This window comes from Priapulus caudatus, unplaced genomic scaffold (genome assembly GCF_000485595.1).
Source record: "Priapulus caudatus unplaced genomic scaffold, Priapulus_caudatus-5.0.1 Scaffold277, whole genome shotgun sequence".
NCBI lineage: Eukaryota > Metazoa > Priapulida > Priapulimorpha > Priapulimorphida > Priapulidae > Priapulus > Priapulus caudatus.
The window spans coordinates 199,947-202,370 of NW_014577338.1; the positions used below are offsets into that span (position 1 = coordinate 199,947).

Genomic DNA, 2,424 nt, shown 5'->3' on the forward strand with positions numbered 1-2,424 from the left:
TAAGCATTTTGGCTATCGGTTTCCGAGGTTGGTCTTGTTTTAGAGAGCAAAGAATTCTGCTTAATGCAATACCATGAAATTATTCTAGACTCGCAGGCAAAGTAGAATAATGTAGTCGTGAAATAGCACTATTTTCCCGTTTTTCCGTTGTACACTCTATGTATTATTAGCTCTTGATATATATATATACGTACGTACGTACGAGTACCGATGAAATCCATTCAATAAAGCTCATCAGCGACTGTGCGCCCAAACGCAAATATGCCACCTGAGTACCACCAGCTCGCCCGCTAGTTCTCCTTCACAATGTGCCTAAAGCTGGCAAATAGAGAAAGAGAGAGCAAGCGAGAGAGAGAGAGCGCGAGCGAGGTTAAAGCGAACGGCAGTAAATGTCCCTCCACGGTCCGGCGTCTGCGCGACCAACAAGCCGGGGCGCTTTCGAGAGGTTTACGCGAGAGAATAGGACATAGAACGGATTACATTGGGCGGCCATTGCTATTGTTGGGCGCCTGTGAAGTACGGAGGACTTAATACCGCCGGCCGGCTGCGTTCTTGTAGAAGTGGGAGGAAAACCTCTCCACGGAAGAACGAAGATCGAGGAAAGATAAACAGCGCGAAGCTATAGCTACTGTGGGCCGCACCTATACGAGCTGCTGCGCTGCCGTGACTATGGGCAACACCTGCACGGCTTACCGCGTGCCACCGTGTGAGTCGCACCTATATACTAGCTACCGCGTGCGAACGTGGGACAAGCTACCGTGTGTCACTATATGTGGTCATACCATGATCATATCTACATATGTGTATGTGTACATTATATTAAGAGCTAATAAATATTAGTATTTATTAGCTCTTGATTATATATGTGTGTGTAGATATTCTGATGGTCATTCCTATTGAATAAGGTATGCCACGGTTGAGGCTACATCAACACGTTACCGTGCGCCATTCCTATGGGAACCTGTGAATCGACGTGAGCCATACAAATGGGCCACTGCATGTGCCCCACTGCAGCCATACCTATAAAGTAATGGGCGCCTCTGTGAGCCATGCCTATATGAGCTGCATGAAAATGCGCACCAGTGTAGGTCATACCTCTATATACGATCATGAATGTACACTCTACAGTCTACGTGTAGGCGATGTCTATAAGCTACTGTGTTCAACCGGGGGTTGTTCCTATAGGGGCTACTGTGTGTCCCTGTGTGGGTCATATCTAAATATATATATATATATCGGTGTGCTCGCGTCTGTTTATCCTTCTATCTTCTCTGTCAGTCGATTTGATTCATAGCTTGCCAATTTGCTAGAATTTCACTCTTATCGCAGTCCGCTCGTTCCATCCTCATCATCGACACGCCTTGCCGTCCACGTATCGATTTCTATCCATATATAAACCGCGATCCTTCTTCCCGTATTTGCGTGCTTTGTGTCATTTTTTCCTGCGCGTTGTGAATCGTATCTTACCTATGCTTAACGACGAACTTGTCTCGGTTGCTATGGGTACAGTTGCCGCCTTCCACTTTCGAATGGATGGAAATCGAGTTGCGTCGAATCAAAACCGTGTCTCGCACTCCGCTTTGAAACCAGCTTCCAGTCCAATCGATTGGAAACTGACATTCTGTAAATGAGAAAATATGTAAAATTATAATTTATTAACTTGCTAGCCAGGTTGAACACGTACATGCACATGTGCCCTCGGGAAGCAACGATTTCATTATTGGCAAGTTCCCGATAATTTTACTCTCTCTCTCTCTCTCTCTCTCGCTCTCTCTCTCTCCGAATAATTACTGATAGGCCACTAAACTTATATTGTGTGCCACATATCGCATAATTTTCCTTCGTTATCGGATAATTATTGCATCCGATTCACAGGGGTTCAGCAGAAAGCGACTTCACGACGTCCCATAAAATTAAATTGCGTAATAATGTTATCACGTGTAGATCAGATAATAGAGACTGTATTCAAAGAGGGTGGTATGATGTAGGCGAGTAATCATATGGATGATTAATGTCGTTATAATCAGATCTGCGTCGCTGTCAATGACAGAGGAAGAGGAGATAAATGCATGCTCATACCACATCTGCACTTTCTCATTATAAATATGAATTGAAATTCACGATGAAAATTTTATACATTACGTGCGTGTGTGTAGTTGCGTGCGTGCGTACGCGTGGGCGTGCGTGCGTACGCGTGGGTGTGCGCGTATGCGTGGGCGTGCGTGTGTGTAGTGTGCGTGCGTACGCGTGGGCGTGCGTGTGTGTAGTGTGTGTGTGTGTGTACGCGTGGGCGTGTGTGCGTACGCGTGGGCGTGCGTGTGTGTAGTGTGTGTGTGTGTGTACGCGTGGGCGTGTGTGCGTACGCGTGGGCGTGCGTGTGTGTAGTGTGTGTGTGTGTGTACGCGTGGGCGTGTGTGCGTACGC

General features: G+C 46.6%; 1 protein-coding gene across 1 annotated transcript in view; it reads right to left on the bottom strand.

Annotated features, from left to right (window-relative positions):
* The window catches only part of LOC106808439, a gene marked incomplete in the record, with an annotated part of 84,180 nt that overhangs the window by 57,029 nt on the left and 24,727 nt on the right, over positions 1-2,424 (bottom strand). The window contains 1 exon segment of the mRNA XM_014811163.1: positions 1,468-1,621.